Genomic DNA, 12,908 nt, shown 5'->3' with positions numbered 1-12,908 from the left:
GATAGAACATACATAGCACCATGGAAAAGCCCATTTATTCTACTTATTTATCTAAAATTCCTGCACTGAACTCTCTTGAACTTCACTGTATTAGAATTTGACTTGTGTGGATAAGACAAACTTCATTTCCACACCAATTATATTTGTTTTATGAAATCAGTTTGCTCTCAGTCATATTTCCCTGTGGTTCATCAGTTTCCTGCTTTTATCTCTGTTAGATAATCAACATATTGTATTCTGCTATTCCATCTTAATAGGAGTAATGCCTCAAATAAAGTATATTAGCCAATGAGGAAAGCAAGCATCTTGTCTTATCTCTGTTCTAGCCCCAGAGCTAGTAATGGTGAATCCACTGGGGCTAACTGGGAGAGAGGATGAAAGCTTGTTCTATAAGGAACTGTCTGAGGTACAGCAAATGCCTGCGGATATCATTTGCTTAGCTTTTCTTGGCTTATCCATTAACCCTAGATGGAATAATTCTGGCTATTTTAGATACCTTGCTAATTACATGATTTTCTCATTCAGGAGCAGCTTGGTTCTTGTTCCTGTATACACTTAGAAACCCTCCAGAGTTAAAAGGTACCATTGCCAGTTACCTGCTTGTTTGCTCAAAGGTCCAGCTCCTTGTGTGGAACCTGAGAATGATTTGAAGGGAAAGGAGTAAGCCATATTTCTGTTCAACTCCAGTCTGAAGTTAAGAGGCCTGAAGAAAGAACAAACCACACATAATGGAATCCAACTCTTGAAGGATATCAAAAATGGAATTTTCTTATACAACCTACCTGTTCAAATTAACATACAATCATTTCAGCCATTCAAAATAAAAGTTTTGTTTTATTTTTTTAAGTATATTAGTAATAGTTGCAAATTTATAAATTAACCTCATAGCATTTTAGTGAAGGCACTGAACTTGGCGATAAGACAATTTATAATAGCACAGGAGTGCAGCCTATCATGGCCTCCATCCAAATGAACATAGCCACCGATAATCCTTACAAAAGGGCAAAATTCTATTCAAAGACAGTGCTTGTCAAATTGCTACAATGTAGCCATTTCATAATCAATCTAAAAAGTTTATTGAATGTTAGCTCTGGGGGATACATTGGACATCAACATAGTTCATGATTTCATGGTTAAAAAAAGAAAAAAATGTAGACAATCTCAAATTTGGATCAAAGTTAATGGGCTCTGTCAAGGATTAAAAATGTGTACTTAGAAATCCTAAAATCTCACATCTCTCAAATTTTGTCTGGCATTTTAAAAAATTTGTGTGAACAACTAAAATTTGGTTTCATGGGGAAACTTGGTTGGACTCATAAGACTCTCTCCCGTGATTCTTTAAGCATTAATCAACTGGGTATTTCTACATGTGAAACTCTGACTCAAATCAACTTCTCTCTTGGAGAAGAAATGTAAGTCATTGCCAGAAAATTTTCTTGTTAGTTCTCAGCCTTCTAAAAAAAAAAAAAAAAAATTTCTTGATTTCATGTCAGGTAGTGAAACTTACTACGGAAATGCATTCTTTCCACAAGCAGCAGTAGAGTATTTTTTTTTAGCATATGCTACATCTGAAGGGATTCCTACAGAATATTTTTCATTCACTTGAAAATACCTCTTAAGGTATTCACTTTAAATCACGAATCTAGTGTGTCTGTGTGAAACTGTAGCCTACTCTAGTAAAACTTTATTGAAGGTCAAGGGTAACATAATAGTGAGGGGCTGGAGGTTACCGTGGTAATTTCCTATCTGCAGCATTGCTCTCAATTCTGAGAAATACTGCAATAAATTTGAAATTGTTTTCTAAAGTTATGTGGGTTCTCCTGAAGAAGTTCTATTATTTATCCCTGAAAAATAAGTGCTCCAATCAGTCTTTCAAATGTTGTTGATTAGTTATTGCAAGAGTCATTAAACTCTTGTCAAAAAGTTTTATATTTGAATGCTTGTCCATAATTTGCATCATTTTTCTCTTTGATCTTCATATGCATAAGTGATTTCTGAATCAATCATTCAACGTTACCATATAGAGAAAGAGTAAATTTAAACTAACAGTGTGTCCCTGAGGAGTAGAATGCAAAAAAGATGCTGACTGAATTTTATAGATTATGGTCAAGGTGAAAAGACAGAAACTGGATCACTGTGTTACTTTAATTCAGGTCCTATTTATTGAGCTATTACTTATTCTAAATACACGGCTACACAAGAAGGAGTGTATAAAAAACACAAGAAAAATATTCTCCACCCTCAAGGGGTTCATAATCCAGTTGATTCAAAATCAAATAAAAATACTCGAGGTAATTAACATTTATTTTATTTAAAATATAGAGTGAGGTTAAAGAAACAAAACTATCTTTCTTTTTGATAGCAAGAAAGTTTATCATAAAAATCTTAAATTTGAAGAGAGCAACATTTCAAGTATGCACAATCCAAAAGGAGGAGACATTTCAAGGAATTACATTTTTTTGGTCCCATTATTATTTTATTAGGAAGTAGACACAGGGCGAAAGTACAGTTTCAAAATTGTCATTATTCAGTGCTTTTCAAAGATAATTGATCTCCATCATGAAGACCAAAGGAGTAAATATTCTAAACTCTCAGAATTATAAAAGTAAACACTGGATTATATTTAGTATAATTTTTGGATAAATTCTACTCTTTGATTCCTAAAATATTTGAAAATGAGAATCCAAGGATTAATCAAATGTGTCAGTTCATTTTCAGAAAAAAATAGACATATCTTTATTAATGTTTCTCATTTCATGTCATTTGAAGGAATTTTTTAAATCAGGTAATTAACTGCTTGCTTTAATAGAGTATAAAAAGTGCTGTCAAGTCATTACTCACGGACCACAATCATATTCTCCTCAATTCCTAGAGTAAGTCCTTGTCATGAAAGGAAAGAGACACCAAGTAGGAATATTTTCTATGTGACCAAACAAGTAGCTTCTGCTGTAGAACATTTGTTCCAATAAATCTGCAGGCATTTGGAAGAACTCAGATATATTTCAAATAACACCTGGGGTCTTGGAATTCTTTCATGTCATTCTCAGTGTCCCAGGGCCCATCTCCATCAAATCAATATTATTGAGAGTGTGGGTGGCAAGGTCTGAAGACAGCTAGCATAAGCATTGACCACATGCTCTGGTTCAACTCAGTCCCACCTGGGATGGCCTCAAGAATCTTCACGATCAGGCTGGGCTGTTCTTGTGACTTGAATGCATCATACCGTACAATCTTTTCAGCAGACCTGAGAACCACAAAAGTAATGGTCTCAGAATTATTTCCAAGCAGTGGACTTGATGGATGCCATGATGCCTGTGGGGCTAGACAGGGGGAGATAGGATACTCCCATCAAACTGTCATTTCTGGAATGACTTGGAGTCTCGTAGCAGTAGTAGCTCATGGAAACATTGATTTGAAAGCTATTGGTCCAATGGCCAAGTGAATTCTTGCCACTTGTCTCCTTGAAACATGAGTCTACTTTCTTAAAACATTTATCTTACCATTGATGCCTCATCTTAATTCCATCCCATCCATCAGTACCACTCTCATTATTTTTCTACTCCCTCCTAGGTACCAGGCAGTTGGGAAGGGGCTTGTTTTGACTTCGATTCATCCACTGTTAACCTTAGAAGATATTTGAGCCAGAAGACAAAATGATACTTCCTAGAAATTGCCACATCAACATCAGGAGTTTTGATTCATTTTGGATGTGGTCCTGGGAGGTTAGGTGTCAAAGAAAACTGTTAAGAAGATGTTAAGCCAAGATAGTTTCCAAGGTAACATAGATAGAATTGTTTTATAATGAAAACAGAATTGCAGGGGGGTGGCAACGGGACACACTGTGAAGACTGAGGGAGGCTAGGGGGCCATCTGACCAGGAATCAGGAGGAAGCTGTTGAGGCTTTCAGAAACAGAAGCTGCATTTCTAGATGGTCAGAGACCCAGGTGTGCTCTGCTACCTCTAAAGAGATTTCAAGGGTCATGAAAGGCAGCTCCTGGGCTTCTGTGCTCTTCGCTAGTTTTATCAGACCCAGCAGCTCTGATAACAGCTAGCAGGATGCTCCCCAGGAATCATCTCCCTCCCTGTCACCCTGTGCCTCGTGCCTCATGAGCCTCTCTGTATGAATACTGGCTTTTAGTTCCTTACTGTACCTCCTTGACCCAAATGCAGCCAGTTTTGAGAGTTTTGACTAAATTGCTATCACTCTTATATCGTTGAATTTTTGGATGCTGGAGTCACATAGTGGTTCCAATTGCTGAGAAAGTAAATGAGAAGGGAGATTTTTATTTTGCTCTCAGCTTTAATGCTTTTTTCTCATTAGAGGGAAATACCTGCTCTGAATTAATGGGAACACTACAGGACGGGTAAAGAAATCATAACTCAGTGCAGAATCATCAACCTTTACCTCAGCTCCTTGTGGGTCTGAAGGTAATGAGGAATTTAAAAGATATGTAATGGCCACATATGTCAGTTCTGCAAAATAGCACAATCTGGGATAAAACACAGAAAAAGAAAATCGTTAAAACTGTTTGCTTTGTTTTGGGTCAAATTTATATTTCCTAAAAGAGTAAAGGAAGGCCTGATACAGGTGTTTGCCATCAAAAGTCTTAATCTGTATGCACTTGACTTATTATCCTAATTTAGGTACAGATTATCATTTTTACCCCCAATAAAATGAAGTATGGGCACTAGTAATTGAATACTTTGATTTATGTTGTTTAAGGGGAAAAATAAGAATGTGTCAGATTGGGCCCTACTACACACACAGCTCTGAGTCACCATTAAAAAAGGAAATGGGGGCTTCCCTCGTGGCACAGTGGTTGAGAGTCCACCTGCCGATGCAGGGGACACGGGTTCGTGCCCCGGTCCGGGAAGATCCCACATGCTGTGGAGAGGCTGGACCCGTGAGCCATGGCCGCTGAGCCTGCGCGTCCGGAAGCCTGTGCTCTGCAACGGGAGAGACCACAACAGTGAGAGGCCCGCGTATTTGTTTCAAGCGATGGATTAGATAGTTGAGGTTCTCAAGACATCACACCCTTCTTTCCCCTTCAAGTTCTGAAATAAAATAAAAAATAAAACAGATGGTGAAAATATCACCTCTATTACTGCTGCCGCTGATCATTTTGAAGACTATGCCTTATACCTACAAGCATGTGAGCTGAAAATCACAGCAGGGAGGTCACACAAGGGAATGTGAATTCTGCAGGCAGAGCAGTTCTTCAGGGGGAGGAGCAGAGTGATTGAGAGAAACACACACACACACACAGAAAAAAGGAATATGGAGATTTGCTGGTTCACGTGCCCAGTTTTTCCTTCCAAACTTTCCAATTAGATGCCTGTCTGGAACAGAAGAAAGGAGAGAGCTAAGAGTATTGTAATGGTAGAATCACTCCACATACAAAAGTCAGGAGGAGAAACTCTTTCTCATAAAGATATGCATGAAAGAAATAAAAGTAGAATATAAAGTAGATAAAATAGGAAAAAGTAGATTTAAGGTGAAAGAAAATGTCCCATGTTTGAGTCTTTATCTAAATTGATATTCACAAAGCAGCTGACAAATACCTATATACACGTGGTCATAAGGCAAGACTTCACCACAGCGAAGCAGGGACCAAGGCTGAAGTGACTGTCACCAGTCTTCATGGAGAGCCCTTGGGGGTTTGCACCAGAGACAAATTCCTTCTATCCCATCCAGGGCTTATGGATGGGGTTCCAAACTGTAGAGTGCCAAAAAGGTTGATCTCCCACCCAAGCCAGACCCAAGAAAATCACCTCTCTCCTTCCCGCCCCTCTGCCAACCATTCACCTCTGCTCTCACCATCACATTAATCACGTCTTTTATTTTATTTTATTTTATTTTTAGGGGACACATTTTACTTTATCTTTTTAAGTAATTTTTATTGGAGTATAGTTGCTTTACAATGCTGTGTTAGTTTCAGGTGTACAGCAAAGTGAATCAGCCATACGTATCCATACATCCCCTCTTTTTGGACTTCCTTCCCATTTAGGTCACCACAGAGCATGAGTAGTGTTCCCTGTGCTATACACTAGGTTCTCATTAGTTATCTATTTTATATATAGTAGCAATAGTGTATATATGTCAATCCCAATCTCCCAATTCCTCCCACTCCCCTCTTCCCCCTTGGTATCCATACTTTTGTTCTCTACATCTGTGTCTCTACTTCTGCATTGCAAATAAGATCAACTATACCATTTTTCTAGATTCCACATATATGTGTTAATATACAATATTTGTTTTTCTCTTTCTGACTTTCTTCACTCTATATGACAGTTTCTGGGTCCATCCATGTCTCTACAAATGACCCAATTTCATTCCTTTCTATGGCTGAGTAATATTCCATTGTATATACGTACCACATCTTCTTTATCCATTCCTCTGTTGATGATATTTAGGTTGCTTCCATGTTCTGGCTATTGTAAATAGTGCTGCAATGAACATTGGGGTATATGTGTCTTTTTGAATTATGAGTTTCTCTGGGTATATGCCTAATAATGGGATTACTGGGCCATATGGTAGTCCTATTTTTAGTTTATTAAGGAACCTTCATTCTGTTCTCCAAAGTGGCTGTATCAATTTATGTTCCTACCATCAGTATCACATTATTTTAATAAAATATTCTGTTCAAAATTTCTACTACCAAGGCTTCTTCTAAAACTCCCTCAATAATGTGTCATATGAACATTTTGTGGCCTGAGAGTCGTAGTTGATAAAAGTCTTCTCCAAATATTTAAGTCTTTCATCATAATCACAAGAAGAAAACACCTTTAGCCAAATCATTTCTCCATGTAGTATTCATGAATTTCTGCTGGACATAGAGACAATTTTGCTGGAAATGTTGATGGGGCCTGGGACTTCCTCCTGTCTCTCCTGCATACTCTTCTGCTCTTGGCCCTTCTGCTAATACCAACCCTCTGCCTTTAGGGTCAGCTTCCAACAGGGCAGCTGAATGTAGAGCAGAAACAACTTTCAAAGCTGCAGCCTTTCTGCACAGACGTTCTAGAGATTCTATAACGATGCCTGGGACAACCACTCTCACGCTGTGGGATAATTCTGGTGCACAGGTGAAGCTGACACAGCAAACAGATTTCTACTGACCTAGTTCTAACATAATTCTAAGAAAGATAGGATTTGCCAAGGAGTCGCACAGCAAAACACACGTGAAGAGGCTGCTCAGTATTCAGGTAGCCATCTTTAAGACACCCACCATTCCTGGGCCAGTTAGGTTTCCCCAGACACCAATAGGGGGTTTGTGTGGGTGAGATATATACATATACATACATATATATATATATATATATATATATATAGAGAGAGAGAGAGAGAGAGAGAGAGAGAGAGAGAGAGAGAGAGAGGAGGGGAGGGAGAGGAAGAAGAATGAGAGGGGAGAGAGGAAGAAAGGAAGAAAGAAAGAAAGAAAGAAAGAAAGAAAGAAAGAAAGAAAGAAAGAAAGAAGGAAGAAAGAAAGAGGGAAAGAAAGAAGGAAGGAAGGAAAGAGAGAGAAAGAAAGAAGGAAGGGAGAAAGGGAGGAATGAAAGAGAAAGAAAGAAGAAAGAAGAGAAAGAGAGAAAGAGAAGGAAGGAAGGAAGGAAGGAAGGAAGGAAGGAAGGAAGGAAGGGAAGGGAATGGGAAGAGAAGAGAAAGAAAAGAGAGGGGAGAGAGAGAAAGGTGTGATCAACGTCTCACTGCTGTAGGCAAGGAGCCTGCAAGCTCCTGTCCTCAGGGTGGACAGCAGGCTGGAGACCTAGGGCAGAGTTGCAGTGGGAGTGCAAAGCTATCAGCTACAGAATTCCCACAAAACATCCTGGGTTGACAGAGGAATATACACAACATTCCATTCTTGGAGTGAAACCCAATCTGTACACGTGGAGAACTTGATTTTGGGAATCCCATCAAGATCATTCCTAAACACATGGTCCCTAAATACATGCTCCGTTTACACACTGAGGAACATCGGCAGCCATCTGAGGATGACAAAGGAGAGGACAGATGACAAGATCAGATTTGCATTTTAGAAGGATAACTCACGCCTCAGTTCAGATGAGGTAACATTGTAATTGTCAAAAATTAAATAATGATCCAAGCATGAAATAGAACTTGTGTTTTCCCCAAACTGTTTATTCTTCTAACAAAACACTAAAAACAAGCAGCTGTTTATTTTCCTCCTTGTCTTAGTGCTTATTGACACGTTAGGAGCACACACTTAAGGCAGTGCGATTTCAGGCCAGGTAGAATTTTAAGGTTGGAAATGTCGAAAGCAAACACAAACCACATAAAGGACAACTCAGCCTGGTTCCCAGCACCAGTGTCATTGCTCTGTCCATCTCAAAATCCACTCTGCACAGGAATCTTCATGTTCTTCATCTGAAAATGAAGCTATATGAACTGAAAGATGCTTTTGATGTGGAGAAAACACAAAGCTGCCATTCTAATTCAAAGTAGAATTCCCTTCCTTTATCGTATATTTGCCAGTAATGCAATGGATCAAGAAAGTTGTAGTCAAGTCATGAATGGCACATGGGAGATAAAATGTTGATTCTCACTAAAAATATAGACATGGAAGAATAGTTTTACCCTAAGGTTTCTTAGCGAGTTCTCCATGTTTATATTCACTGGGTGCAAAGCATGAAACACATCTCAGTGTGCGCATGTAGGCAGGTATCTTGCCACGCAAGAAAAGATCTGACAACGTTAACACATTTAAAACATTATCTAATGTATGTGGCACATTTCCTAATGACACTGGTGATAAAGAATGGTTTAAAATGTTATGTAATTTTTTTCTTTCTTTTTTTTTTTTCCTGCAAGGACTCAAAGCTAGATTTGAATACATTGCCTGCAATAGTGTGTAATTATTACTTACGGAATTTTCTGATCTACTTTGATCTGTGAGGATTTCTTTTTGTTTTACTTTATACAACAGGGAAAAATGGAAAGGTTTTACCTTTTCAAATGCATATTTTCAAGTGCACCCAGAAGTGCATTTAAATTTAGGCCATACTGTATATTAGAGCTAGTGTGCTCTTATACAGAGAATTTAAGTGTATAAACATCCATGGCCCAAGGTTTCCCATTATTATGTGAGCCTATTGTTTTGTTTTCCATATACCTCCCTGGTTTGTTGATGCTGTTTCCTCCTATTGAAATGACTTTCCCCTGTTCTTCTCTGAATGTCCAAATGTGGCCTAACTCAAATGCCACCTTCTCCAACCCACATCCCCTACCTCTGCTGTACTTAATCCCTTCTTTAAACTCTAATAACCTAGCTCTACCCCTTCAGTGCACTGAGCATTTTGTTCCTTGTGTTATTGTTTTCATCCTTAGAAGACCAATCCCTGAAGGTAGGATCTCAATCACTGAGAAGCGTGCTCTTCATTTAATAGGTGTAAAGAAAATATTGCTGAAATATTGAATGAATGGGTAAGAACTGAGAAAAACCCCTTCAGAAATCCATGAGTTGGTCCTAGGACTGAAATAACTCTAATAATTTTAAGAGTACTAAATTTTCTCAGTCTAAATTGTAATAATCAAGCAGTCCCAATTTTCTTTATAAGCTGAATATAAAAATCTTTAAATGGGAGTATGCCCTATATGTTAATCATTAAAAAACTACAGATGAAGAGCTCATCAAAGAAAACCTTGAGAAATAAGTGAAATATGTAAAAGAGAAGTTCCATTTTAAGATCAGGAGGAGAGGAGACCTTAGGCTGCAAGAAATAGATGTACTTAGATGTAATCCTAAGAGGTTTTATGGCTTATATACCTCTGAAACTGATTGGTATCCACTCATTCTTTTGTTCAACATTTATTTAGTGAACACCTATTTTTTTAATTAATTTTTATTGGAGTACAGTTGCTTTACAATGTTGTGTTAGTTTCTGCTGTGCATCAAAGTGAATCAGCTATACACATACATATATCCCCTCTTTTTTGTATTTCCTTCCCATTTAGGTCACCACAGAGCACTGAGTAGAGTTCCCTGTGCTATATAGTAAGTTCTCATTAATTATCTATTTTATACTATACATTGAAAATCGTAAAGATGCCACCAGGAAACTACTAGAGCTAATCAACGAATTTGGTAAAATTGCAGGATACAAAATTAATACACGGAATTCTCTTGCATTCCTATACTCTAACAATGAAAGATCAGAAAGAGAAATTAAGGAAACACACCCATTTACCACTGCAACCAAAAGAATAAAATGCCTAGGAATAAACCTACCTATGGAGGCAAAAGACCTGTACCCAGAAAACTATAAGACACTGATGAAAGAAATCAAAAACGACACAAACAGATGGAGAGATATACCATGTTCTTGGATTGGAAGAATCAATATTGTGAAAATGACTATACTATCCAAAGCAAACGACAGATTCAATGCAATCCCAATCAAATTACCAATGGCGTTTTTCACAGAAGTAGAACAAAAAAAAATACAATTTGTATGGAAACACAAGAAACCCTGAAGAGCCAAGGCAATCTTGAGAAAGAAAAATGGAACTGGAGGAAGTCAGGAAGGCTCCTGACTTCAAACTATACTATAAAACACCTATATTTTAAGTCCAACACTCTTCTAGTTGCTGAGGAAAAGATGGTAAACAAACAAATTCCCTGCTCACAGTAAACACATATAAAATCAATAAGGTGCCAGTAAGCAGGGTATGAGATTTTATAGAGGCTATCAGGAAAGACCTCTAGGTTAGGTAGTCTTCGAGCTGAGCCTTGGGTGAATCGTTAGTGGAAGCAGTAGAAATATCCAATGAGGAACTTTCCAGACCAGGACACAGCAAGTACAAAGTCTCCGAAGGCACGAGGATTACATGGGTGCTTGAGGAAAAATAAGAGCTCATTATAGTCAAAACGGAGTGAACAGGGAACAGTTTCAGCAGCTAGTGTGGAGAGGTGGGGTGGGTAGACCCCTGCAGGACACGGTTAAGATTTGGGAGTTTATTCTGAGTGAGATGGGGATGTATTGGGGTGAGTTTGGGCAGTGGAATTGATGCGATTTGGTTCCAGGTTTAAAGAGGTCACTCTTGCTTCTGTGTGCAGAGCAGGACTGGCTAGGCTGGTGGTGATGAGTAGTGATGAATCACGGTGTCTGGTTAGGACAGTCTAATAAGAACCCAGGCAAGAGATGCGGGCGCTTTTTGTTGGGATGGTAGCAGCAGAGTGGTGAGAAGTGGCTGGATTCTGGATACATTTTGTTAGAACCAAGGTCAAATTATTCTTTAAGACTTTTACTAAGTAGGATTCTACCAGATGTAGATGAAAGAAAAGTCTCTTATCTAAGGGGGCTTTGTGGTATCTAATTTATCCTGGCAATCACGCCCCACCTTATTCTCTAGGGGATGCATCTGTTAGGATTAACACTGGTTCTCAGAGGTGGCTGGGTGACAGGCTTTGTGTCAGAAGTCAGGTCAGATCCCAGACCTCCAAAGCTACTATTCCTTCTACTACATTTCACATTTTGCCAGTGTTCTTCTGCATACCCAAGAGGAATTTTGATCCAAAAGGCCATATGTAAGGTAATTTTAGCATTAGGAAAAATTCTGAATATTGACTAAATAGTTAGCTTCATAAAAAACTTACTAGCATCTTATTCTCAAAGGATTAGTGTACTTATTTTTAGCAATGCTTTTATTTTGTAGCTGCCACAATAATGCAATAATTTATATTTGAGCAGTTTCAGTAAGTACCCTGTGTGTGAGAGTGCTTATACTCGGTTAGTGATATTTTCTGTGCTGCCCTGTTTCTAAATATGTGTGTTTAAAAATTTAAATGTTATCAAAAGCCTACCTGAAAATACCATTTAAGAAACTCTAAGAGTAAAAATGTGTGTTGTAGTCCTGACGATTCACATATTTATGTATTCTGAAATGTTAGCCAATGACCTATTTTTTTAATCCTGAAAAATTTCTCAGTCACCTGTGCATTTACTCTGAGACATTAACCAATCAGCTAACAGGGTTTATTGTAATAATAGTATTGTGCTAGACAGTGCTTCTTATTGTACCATTAGGGTTCTAACCAGTTCTTTCCTTCCTGTTCTTGAATAAGAATTTATTCTTAGAGAGTCTTGGCTGCTATTATATTTAGAATGCTACAGCATGATGCAAATACCCATATTTTAATCAAGAAATATGGACATTGACATTAAAGATGCTTCCTCCTCACATAGTTGTGACTCATTTTTCCTCCACAAGACTTTTTTTTTTTTGCATATTTCTCCTAGACCCGCACCTGACTGAAATAAACTCTCAGCCTCTTGAGTCAAGAATTTCTTTCTTTATGTTCCCCAACCCTGTCCTCTGGAAACTGAAATTGAATTGAATGCATTATGCATCTGCGTATGGTCCCTGTGGTTGCTATTCTGGCCAAGAGATAGGAAGAATAATCTAGAACTGGACACAGCCCCTGCTCTCGGAAGACCTGACTCCTGAATAAGCCTTCAGGTTACATGATCTGAGAAAAAGCCTGCTATTAGGCTGAAGGTCTAAACAATGATACTTGATAAAGTCTACCAATTTCTTCTTTTTTAAGAAAAAAATGAGCATTTTTTTCAAGTGTCCAAATGGAAGTTTTTAACCTTTTTTTCTGTTCCATCAAAGATGAGTTCTGTCATCTCTTCTCAGGTATTTTCCTTTTGGAGTCTTCTTTTCATTTCGTTCCTCGGCATTTGTGCTAATCCTTGATGGGAGGAGAATTTGCAGATGTGAGTGTGTGTGGGGTGCTGGGGGTGTATTCAATCAGTGCATATTTACTAGAGTAAGGCTCTATTGAAATACAGAAGTGAGCAGCCTCTCTTTAAGTAAGTAGAGTCTCCCAGGGCACTCAAGATGGCTGCGCATATTTGTTGGGAATAGTCTCATTGGTTAGATGGTGTC

General features: G+C 38.2%; 1 non-coding gene across 1 annotated transcript; it reads left to right on the top strand.

Annotated features, from left to right (window-relative positions):
• The first annotated feature begins 283 nt into the window (after positions 1-283).
• LOC132484754 (small nucleolar RNA SNORD22) lies at positions 284-410 on the top strand. The gene has a single exon (XR_009531306.1). It is a non-coding gene; the product is annotated as a small nucleolar RNA SNORD22 (small nucleolar RNA).
• Positions 411-12,908: the final 12,498 nt, after the last annotated feature.

This window comes from Mesoplodon densirostris, chromosome 2 (genome assembly GCF_025265405.1).
Source record: "Mesoplodon densirostris isolate mMesDen1 chromosome 2, mMesDen1 primary haplotype, whole genome shotgun sequence".
NCBI classification, from domain to species: domain Eukaryota; kingdom Metazoa; phylum Chordata; class Mammalia; order Artiodactyla; family Ziphiidae; genus Mesoplodon; species Mesoplodon densirostris.
The sequence above is the reverse complement of the archived record's forward strand: the minus strand, read 5'-3'. Positions and strand labels throughout refer to the sequence as shown.